Below are 9491 nucleotides of genomic sequence, written 5' to 3'. Positions count from 1 at the left end.
AATAAAGTGTTTTCTGCTTCTGTTCTACCTTCTAATTCATGACATAGTTCTTAAAAGCTTGCACATGGTCATCCAAGGCAAGGCAACTGGTCTCAGGTTGCCCGCAGCAGTAGTAGAAGAAGGAGGTTCAGGACTGGGAGGAAGAAATGGCATGGGGGGCTACTTGTCTCCATAAACAACTGCCTGAGACCCGAACAAGTGGATGGGACCCCGTGACCATTACAGAACACTGAGTAAAGAGTCTATAGAAAAATCCTGATCCAATGGGGAGAGATACAGAAGAATTTCAAATTCTCATAGACTCTCAACTTCTGGAACCATAGAGACTGGATGAACCCTTGAAATTGTTACCCTGAAATAATAGTTAAATCTTAAACCAACAACATCTCTCAAAATCTTCGTAAAGCCAAATAACAGTTTATCTTAACTAGGAAAACTGTTTTAAGCATTATGTCCTATTAAAAGCTATCCAGAGGGAATCAAAAGAAGCACTGGTGGTGCTGACAGGTAAATGTTGGGCTACTAACTGCAACATCCATGGTTAAAACCCACCACCTGCTCTGTGCAAGAAAGACAAGGCTGTCTGTTCCCATAAAGATGTATCGTCTCAGAAACCTTATGAGCCAGAATAGATTTGATATAAGTAGGCTTGTGTGTTAGTCTGAGTAACCTAGAGAAACAAATTCATAAACACGCAAATGTGTATGAGAGTTTGATATAAAGGGTAATTAATTGTACATTAAGAAAGCATCCCATCCCATAAGTCCAATATTAGCCTATATGTCCGATACCAATCTATAAAGTCCTCTTCAGACTCATGAAACACATGCAATGACACCGAATGCAAGAAGATCACAGGCCAGTGGGGAGAAAGTCTTTGGATCCAGTGGCGTTATAAGCATCTCAGCACTGGCAGGGGTCTCCACGTGGTTTCTCCAGCACCCAGGGCTGCATAGGGGGTAGGTTCTTGTGGCTTCTCTTCAGAGATGTCCCACAGGGAGTCAGCCTTGTCAGTAGAGAGTCTTCCGCCCCCAAAGAGGAAATTCAGGAATTCCCAGAATTCTCAGGAGAAGGCCATGAGCACACAGACGCCTCATTGGCTATGATCCGATTGACAGACTAGATTCCACCCGTTCACTCTTAATCCTCTCAAGTCCCAAATTGAAGCCAGATTACGTAACTACCACAGCTTGGTTTGGGTGTATGTGGGATGAACAATGTGGCAACAGCAACTTGAAAGAATAAACAGGAACCTTAGTGGGCAGTGAGTTTCTGTTCATGGGAGAGGAACAACTCAGAAAAGGAGGGCGAGAATGGTTGCATAATTTGAAGGATACCATTAACATCATGTCCATGTAGAAACTGTTGCCTTGGTGAGTGTATATACGTTTTGCTGTGTATAGTCTCAACAACAGTAATGAGCTACCTAAAGAAATAAATAATGTGTAAGGGAATTTATTCAGTTGCCAAGGAGTTCAGGTAAAAAACAAACAAAACAAGAGAGAATGATTTAATAAACAAGATTTTGCTTCTGATTCTATTGTCAGACATTGGTTTCCCACTTTCTTTCTGTCATGTTATTCAGTTAACTGCCTGGCAAGACTGTTAGGATAGGAATGTGATTGCCCTTGAAGATAGGAATGTCATTGTCTTTTTCCTGTCAATAATAATGGTAAAAATGAAAATGCCAGACACTCCTGTAAGTGGTTGACTAACCTGCTTGGTGCCCACAGCCAGCCCTGTGGCAGGTACTATTACACTGAGTTTTTAGATAAGGAAACATACAGAGGGAGATCACATTGACTAGTCTAAGACCACACAGAACACAACAAAGCTGGAATTTGAACAAAAACAAAATTGCCTCTAAAAGCCACATTATGGGTAGAGTCTGCCTTATCGCATGCATTATTCTACAGGCAAACCAAAACCAAACAGGCTGCCACCCTGTCAATTCAGACTCATGGCTACCCCATAGAACTGAGTAGAATGGCCTCTGTGGGTTTCTGAGACTGTCCATTTTACAGGAGAAGGACGCTTCATCTTTCTCCCTCTGAGAAGCTGGTGATTTTAAACTGCTAACCTTCCAGTTAACAATGCAATTTGTAACCCACCAGGGCTCCGATGCTACATTCCTTCTCAACACATATTTCTTGGGTGCCAACTATAAACAACTCATCTAAATCCTGGAGAAAGTAATGGCCCTCCAACCCCAAGGAGCTATCTTTTACAGTGGTCTGTTGGCCTAATCCAGCACTCTGCTTCTTTCCTTGTGGCCTGTGAGCCAAGAATGATATTTTTTTTACATTTTGGAATGAGAGAAAGCATTTTGATAAAAGAATGATCTATCAAGGCATGTGAAAATGATATGAAATTCAGATTTCCATGTCCATAAATAATGCTTTCTTGGCACATAACCGTACTCATGTGTTTATGCGCTGTCTATGGCATAGTGGTAACACATTAGGCTGCGATCCTCAGGGTCTGCAGTTTGAAACTTCCAGCAGCTCCATGGGAGAAAGACTGGGCTTTCTGTTCCTGTAAGCAGTTACAGTCTCAGAAACTCCCAGGGATAGGTTATTCTGTCCTATGGAGTCCCTATGAGTCAACATCAACTTGACGGCAGTGAGTTCGGATTTGGGTTTTTAATCACTGCTTTCATGGCAGGCCTGAGAACCAGTGGTATCAATGACTTAAATATGTACTCTCTGTCCCTGTGGTCATTACATAATTTCATGTCATCTTGATAAATAAAAATGTAAGGGTGGAGTCTAGCCTGTCAATCAGGTCACAGCCAGATGGTGCCTCTTTGTGGGCATGGCCACCTCATAAGGAGGGTCCTAGGAACCTCTCCCTTCTCTCTCTGCTGTCACCTTCCTGTTAATAAGCCACACTGAGACCTGCCAGAGCCCTGTGACCCTCTGACACCTGCAAGGCCTGCAATGCTTCCACTGCTATTGGATCCACACAGCTTTGCATCCACCAGCCTGTGATCATCCTGCATTCTGCATCATTGCATGTGGCTGCATGAGTCTGAAGAGGGACTTATGGACTAGTATCGTACTTCTAGCCTTGAGTTGGACTGGGCTGGGATGTTTTCCTGATATACAATGACTTCTTGAGGTAAATCTCTTTCTTACACATATATGAGTGTCACTGGATTTGTTTTCCTAGTCAACCCGGCTTAACGCAATCCCTTTACACAAAAAGTTGTCTAACTCCTAGTCTATTGGGTCCTATAGATCCATAAACATAAGTTCAACACAAAAATGGTAGAGAGGCAGCATTGTATGGTAGGGAGAGTATGGGCTCTGACTCAATGCAAGCCAGCAGGTTTAGATTTGAATACCAGCTCTATTTATACTAACTGTGTCATCTTGAACAAGTGACTTAACTTTTATGGACCTGTTTCCCAGATAATGAAGCTAATGATAATTCACAGAGCTTTGTGACGTTTGTCCCCCTCCCTTTTCGTTTTTCTATTGAGTCAGTTTTGACTCATGGTGACCTATAGGTGTCAGAGTAAATACGTGTTTCAAAGGATTTTCAATATCAGGAGTAGATAACCAGGCCTTTTTTCTGAGGCATCTCTAGATGGACTCAAACCGCCAACATTCCAGTTAGCAGCTGAGCACATTAACTGTTTCCACCACTCAGATAATCCAGGATATATGTATCGTGTTTGGCAGAAAACACTCGAAAATGATCTTCTTGGCAATCATAACGGTGTTAATATAATCTGATGGAGGGGGTAAGAAGCAGTCAGAGCCTGGGTAATGGACACATGAAACAGTTTTGAACATAGATTCCCAAAGTTGATTTGATTGATCTTTTCAGGAAAACAAAATCACTCAGGGCCCCTCCTGGAAATTGAAAACTTCTGTACTGTAGCTTACAATTCATAATGAAGTGTACATATCTGCTTTTGTAGCTATTTTTCATTTCTCCTGGATCACTCCAGGCCCTTCTAGAGCATAGTATTGCCCACTCTGGGAAACATTGGTTTAAAGGGTTTAAGGAAAACATCCAAGTAGTAGTGGCCTTAGAGCTGGCTTCTGGTGTTGGATGGGCTTATTTTAAATAATTGTATTTTGCTTACCAACTGTGTAACACTGGTGTGATAGTTGGATGTACTGTGTCAACTAGGCCTCCATAGGAACATGTGGGTGGAGTTTAATCAGGTAGCATCTTGACTGGACGGCAACGAGATAAATGGCTTTCCAAGGCCCACCCTCTTCTTTCTTTCTCCCTGGTGATCAGACCAGCGCTCTGCTGTCTGAGCTAGTACTTTGCCTCAACCTTGTGCTGCGCTACTTGCGGGCTGAGCCAACCCATGGATTGTGTCACCTTGCCATGCATCAATGAGGTTCCATTGAGACCTGCTTCACATTACTGTTAACAAGCCATGTGGAGCCACACTGATGGCAGCCAGAGGCCTGGAGACGCATTCACTGTCATTGGATCCACAGGACTTTCCACCCAGCGGCCTGTGATCTTCCTGCATTTGGCATCATTGCATGCGCTGTGTGAGTCTGAAGAGGAATTGATGAGCTAATATTGGACTTATGGGGTAAAATCAAACTTATGGACTTGAACTGGACTGGGCTGGGATGTTTTATTGGTGCACAATTACTTCTTGATATAAAATTCTCTCTTACACATTTATGAGTGTCAATGAATTTGTTCCTCTAGTCTACTCAACCTGGTCTAACACAACTTACTTTATCTTTTAGTGTCTTATTTTTCTCTTTTGTAAAATATGGGCAATAGTAATTAATATGACAGAGTCCTTAAGGAGCTCTGGTGGGATAGTGGATTCTTAGTCATGGCAACCCTACAGGACAGGTTAGAACAGCCTTCTGTGGGTTTTGAGACTAACTCTTTACAGGAGTAGAAAGCCTAGTCCTTCTTCCTCAGAGTGGCTGGTGGTTTTGAACTGCCTTGCAGCTAGCAGCCTGATGCGTGTAATCCACTATGCCGCCAGGGTTCCTGATGGCAATAGTGAATGCCCAATAAATGTTGTTGACTGACCAACTACCTAAGTGGATTCAAAGTATTCGTGGATTCAAAGCATTTGTATTCAGTAGTTGAGAGAGGAAGACCTACTCATCTCAGTTTTGCCATTATAAACTGGGCATGAAACTATTTCTAGCTGAATTTTTTAATATCCTGTGTCTATTCACATTTTTCAGAATTTCCTGTTATTCAGTAACTTCTAGTCCTAAGCTGATATGTGGTATGACTTAGGAGTGTGTGTGTAAGAAGTTTCTAAACAGCATGGGGAAATTACCCGGCTAGTTACTTTTTCCATCAATAAATAACCCATCATTTGATGAAGCAACAAGCTCATTTCCTAATGAAAATACCAGAAAGGACATCACTCAGAACTTTAAAAAAGCCCTGTTTGCTAAGTCTTCAGTAAATATATATATTTAGATAATGATAAACCAAGGCCTTGGGCCAGATTCATGAACTCCTTCCCTGCTTCCGTGGCTGTAATCACGAAAGGAAATGAGGGTGAGGGGAGAGTTCAAAGAGACCAGGTGCCCTGTGCTGGCATTGGCTCTGATTGAATTTTTAACCCTATTTCCTTCTGTGACATTCCCAGCCAGACTAATGGCCTCTGTACACAACTCACCTGAGAGAAAATTAATTGGTCGGCCAAGGTTGGTTTGGGTCTCCTTCCCTCCCTTTCCATTCCTCTCTGCTCTGGGTCTCCACTATCTTCAGCCTCTTCCCTAGTGGCCCCAAATCCTTTTTTGCAATGTCCTGTGTGAATAACCTTTCTACAACATAGATAACCTATGCCCGAAGCCATCACTTTATTTTCCCACCCATCAAAGCAGATATGAGGCCACTCATTCAGGCCATTGCTTATTGGTTCCTAAAATAACAGGTCATTGAACTGTCACCGTCTGTCTACTTTGCACTGTTGTGATTTGAGCACATTCGTCCACTTAGTTCATTGCCCCAAAGAACAGGTTCAGAAGAAGTAGCACTATGAGACCTGCTAGAAGCCAAAAGGTTTCTTAGCGTGGGGGTTGGATTGCTTTCGGCACCCATGATAGGTACCAACTGGGCACATTCTGGCTACAGTAGTGAATTGGTTTATGGGGGTTAGTTCAGAGAGATCAGTGCTCCAATTCAGTGCAAGTCTTGGGTGAAGGTGAAACACCATAAAATGGGGGTGAAAATATCAACTTCCAAGGAGTAATGTAATGAATAAATGAAGAGATAAACGTGTAAATCTTTGAGAACACTGTTAATCACAGTTTAAGGGTCCAACTCTGGGTCCACAAGAGAAAAAGATGGGGCTGTCTGCTCCCGTAAAGACTGACAGTCTCAGAAACCCAGAGGGGCCGTTCTACTCTGTCCTATAGGGTCACTAGGAGCCCGAATCAACCGACTTGATGGCAGTGGGGACTTCCGCTGTTATTGTTATGCCTGCCCCGTGAAGACGGGGTGGCTTCGTGATCAAGAATCTAATGTAGCACAGCTCCCGAGAACAAAAAGTTACCTCTCACCATGCCCACTTGCAAAGTACTTCCTGAACAGTGCCCACCCACACTCAAGGACTGCGCTTGGAACTTCTGCTGCTTCCTCGTCCCCATCCACTCCGCCCCTGCTGCCTGCCTGCTGCCAACGTCGTTCCTCATCCACACGAAAAGCCCAAGTTGCTTCTCTTCCCTCAGAAGTTATGCACGCGCAGCACATATGTGCTGTGGCTATGTTTTGTTTGGCTCACATGGGGTTTTTGTTTTGTTTTGTTTTGTTTTCATTTGAACTGCCGGACAACATGTAAAAATTGGGGGATTTCCTGTAAAAAGCTAGGGTTTGGGTTTTGTTATTAAGAAAGGCTTAAGATGGAGCAACACAGGCTGAAACACCAGTTGACAATTAGCTATTGCCTTTGAGTGGTGGCTGCCCCTTTGAAACCAGTCGTATACTCTCTGACTTATCACTGACCCTAGCCAGGCCCCTTCTCTGTTTTATTCTGACTAATACTAGCCGAAAGAGCCCCAATGCCTTATTGAAATGGCAACCCAAGTCCAATAGCAACAGAAAACGGGCCTTTCTTTCCTGAACCTCCAGGAAAGGGCTTAGAGTCCACAAAGCTCAGTTGTCTATCTGTACTTCCTGAGGAAGATTGGTGAAAAATTGCTGCATTTGAGTTATGGTGTTGGCCATGGACTGCCAGAAGAACAAGCAAATCTTTTTTGGAGGAAATAAAACCAGACATCAGGACTTTGTCTCACATACTTTGGATGTTATAATAATAAGATACCAACGAGTAGCCGTGATACCATGAGGGTAGGGGAAAGGTGGGGGGAAATGGGGGAGCAAGGGGGAACTGACTACAATGATCGATGTATCACCCCTCTCCCCCGGGGACAAACAACAAACGTGGGCAAAGGGAGACAGCAGATGGTATAAGATATGAAAATAATAATAATTTATAATTTATTAGGGGACCACGAGGGTGGGAGGGTGGGATAGGTAGGGGGCAAAAAGAGGAGCTGATACCAAGGACTCAAGCAGAAAGAAACTGTTTTGAGAATGATGATGGCAACAGATGTGCAAAAGTGCTTGATGTAATGGATGGATGGATTGTTATAAGAGGTGTAAGAGCCCCAGTAAAATGATATATTAACCAAAAAATGAAGAGATCAAACCAAGCCAAAGTCACTGACTCATAGTGATGCTATAAAACAGAGTAGAATTGCTCCTTTCGTTTCCCAAGACTATAAATCTTTACAGAAACAGAAAGCCTCATATTTCTCCCATGGAGAGGCTGATGGTCAGCGCCCAAAGCAGAGCCCACTATGCTGCCAGGGCTCCCTTTCAGAAGTAATCAGTCCCTGGAAAAGGACATCATGCTTGGTAGAGTCCACAATGAAGAAAAGAAGAGGTTCAAACGCAACAACAATTGGGAGGGCGGTACAGGCCGGGGCAGGGTTTTGTTCAGTTGCACATAGGGGTGCGACGAGTCGGAAGCTCCTCGGGGGCAGCTAACAGCAATAAGGTTCTGGAAGGAAGAGGTCCTCCTCTCATCCAGGAGAAGGCTGATTTTTGATGGAGCATGGGCCCAAGGGCCTCTCCCAGTGCATAGGGATCATAGCCACCCTAGGAGTCAGAATGGACTTAATCGCAGGGGGTTTTGAACGTTTGACTGCAGAGAGTCACCAGAAGTCAGAGTCAACCTAAAGGCACCTAGCCACAACCATAACAATACAGAAACAACAATTACAAAACAAGCTGGTGACATATTTCGTGTCACCAGTTTCCATCAAGTCGATTCAGACGCATTGTGAACACCCTGTGTGCAGCGTAAAACTATTCCATAGAGGGTTCAAGGCTGGTACCACTTGGAAGCAGATCACGAGGCCTGTCAGCAGAGGAGCTTCGGAATGAGTTTAGATCACTAACCTTTTGACTAGTCATCAGGCGCTTCACCACCTACCCGCCTCCCCTGAGACTCCTGTCAAAGGGTTACAAATAAAAAACACTCACTGCCATTGAGTTGATTCTAACTCTCAGTGACCCTCTCTATTGGGTTTCTGAGACTGTAAATCTTTACAGGATCAGCCAGCCTCATCTCTCTCCCTAGGAGTGGTTGGGGAGGTTTGAACGATCAACCTTACAGTCAGTGGCCCAATGCCTAACCCCCAGTGCCACCAGGATTCCATTGTCACATGGTTAGCACACAATAAATGAAATTTCCTAGTTGAAGTGAGTCTTCTCAAAACCAAACTCACCGCCATTGAGTTGATTCCGACTCATAATGACCCTATAGGAAATAAACTGCCCTTGTGGGTTTCCGAGACAATCTTTATTCGAGCAGATAGCCTCATTGCTCTCCCAGAGAGCAACTGGTGGTTTTGGACTGCTGACCTTCAAGTTAGCAGCCCAACCCATAAGCCAGGGCTCCTCTATCAAGGTCTTGAATCCTCATTTATAAAATGAGAATAACAGCTATTTTTCATATTCTTGTGAATATCAAATGAGAGTATATACATATATATACACATTACAAATCTATCTCTACATATAACACTGAATGCTTATATCCTGCTGCAAACTAATCTCCCCTGAGATAAGAGAGTTCACAAGTTCCCATTTCATCTAAGCAGTCTTTCTTTCTTAACAATCAATGCTTTGTCTACAGAGGCTACAGAGCCATGTGCTATTCAAATCCTTTGGGCTGCTTGTGGCTACACTGATGCATATTCTCCTGGAAAGCATTTTGAAAGCTGTCTAAAAGTCTGAAAGTTGAGAGTGACTCAAGCAACCTTCTCCAGAAGGGTAGTCAGCATCTGGGAGGAACCAGGACTGTTGCAAACCCTGCCCAGTTGCCAGGCATCACAAGAATGCTTATAAGAGTGTATCTTCCTAAGGTGTATGCAGCTTCACCTTAAAACAAGAAGTCGTCTAAGCAAAGTGTCAACCACGTCTGCACAGAGGAAGCACACCAACCAGCATGATACAAGAACTGT

The sequence above is a fragment of the Echinops telfairi genome, unplaced genomic scaffold (genome assembly GCF_000313985.2).
Source record: "Echinops telfairi isolate 266 unplaced genomic scaffold, ASM31398v2 ScPeMD7_7427;HRSCAF=8465, whole genome shotgun sequence".
In the NCBI taxonomy this organism is placed as follows: Eukaryota; Metazoa; Chordata; class Mammalia; order Afrosoricida; family Tenrecidae; genus Echinops; species Echinops telfairi.
Note: the sequence above shows the minus strand (reverse complement) of the source record.